Below are 1,617 nucleotides of genomic sequence, written 5' to 3' on the forward strand. Positions count from 1 at the left end.
CCATCTGGTCCAGCTTCTGCCGTGGAGTACGGTGTTACCACTCTCATTTTACAGGGAAAGGAAGCGTTGAGGAATAAAGACTATGAGGAGGACAGGGGGCCAACCCAGAGCCACTCTAGAGAACTCAGCCCATTGGGGGACTGGAGCATTAATAAGAGGAGTGAAGAGACTGCAAATAGACCTAGATGGTGCCTCACTTCTCTTCTTTCCTCTCTGCTCCCTGAGGGTACCCTCTAAGGTAGGACCCAGGATAAATAAGAAGGCAGATGACTCCTCCTCAGAGGAGTACAGAGATAGATGAGGTACAGAGATATCTTCAGTACAGAGACAGATGAGGTCCTGGAAGCTTGCTTATGATTTAGTCCAGTTCCTCAGCATAAGAGATCAAAGAGTAAGTTGAGGCAGAAGCTCTAGGTTAGAGGAAAGATAAGCATTTGCCTAGAGTATTTCCCATGGCAGAAATCCTTGGGGGACATAATGGAATGAGGACAAGAAGGCTGAATGGGAATCAACCTAGTTGATTGAGAGGTTGCCCAGCAGGGCGGTGCCTCATCAGAGCTCCCATCAATGGATTGCAAGGCTGAAGGCCCATGGACACGTGGTTGGGTTGGACCCAGTGGAGGGGTAGCTGTCCTTCCAGGGTGATCTATTAGAAGCAGGAACATTTTCAACACAAAATATATCTCAAGAGCTTGACCTTGTATCACAAAGCATACAGCAACTATTTAAAAAAAAGTCGCTCAGTCACGTCCAACTCTTTGCAGCCCCATGGATGATACAGTCCATGGAATTCTCCAGGCCACAATACTGGAGTGGGTAGCCTTTTCCCTTCTCCAGGGGATCTTCCTAACCCAGGGTTCGAACCAAGGTCTCCCCCATTGCAGGTGGATTCTTTACCAGCTGAGCCACCAGGGAAGCCCAAAAAACATGGAATGCTTCACAAATTTATGTGTCATCCTTGCACAGGGGCCCTGCTAATCTTCTCTGTATCATTCCAATTTTAGTATATGTACAGTGGAAGCGAGCACCAACCAACATAATCAGTACTTAAAAAGCCCAAGAGCGATAGATAGTGTGTCATATACCTCATTCAGGCAACATCTAGAACAATTCATTTCCCAGATGAGTTTTCCTTCAAGAGCAAATCCTAGTGAGGAGTTCAGGTCATTCAATGCAGGCTCTAAATCTCAAGAGCCAGATCACAGAGAATTTCATTCAAATAACACATGTGACCATACACAAAACAGTTTTGTAAAAGAAGCACAGGGAGGCTTAGATGTGTTAGGTGTCAGGGCATCTTTGCAGCTTTCCACTGTTAAAGGGTTTTACCTTCTCACTTCAAGTCTGTCTTCTCACTTCAGGTCTGCAGTTCATCAGGCCAGCCCTGGGTGATTCATCTTGGCAGCAGCAGGAGTGAAAATTAGCATAGAGGTGCATGAGAGGGGTGCTGTCTGTAGGGTGTTGAAGTGAGGCTAAAAATAGTTGGGGGTTCCTGGGGAAGGCTCTTTCGTGGCCACAGGCACCACAAAAGGAAAACTCACAGGGGAAATCTGCCCACAAGAGAAGACAAAAGCCCCCGCCCCTGTCACCCCTTTTGCCCCACAGGAAAAGCTCGAG

At 47.2% G+C, this 1,617-nt stretch overlaps 1 non-coding gene across 1 annotated transcript; it reads right to left on the reverse strand.

Moving 5' to 3' along the window:
- Positions 1–921: 921 nt before the first annotated feature.
- On the reverse strand, positions 922–1,028 carry LOC133234855 (U6 spliceosomal RNA). The gene has a single exon (XR_009732346.1). It is a non-coding gene; the product is annotated as a U6 spliceosomal RNA (small nuclear RNA).
- Between the last annotated feature and the right edge of the window lie 589 nt (positions 1,029–1,617).

This window comes from Bos javanicus, chromosome 21 (genome assembly GCF_032452875.1).
Source record: "Bos javanicus breed banteng chromosome 21, ARS-OSU_banteng_1.0, whole genome shotgun sequence".
NCBI classification, from domain to species: Eukaryota; Metazoa; Chordata; class Mammalia; order Artiodactyla; family Bovidae; genus Bos; species Bos javanicus.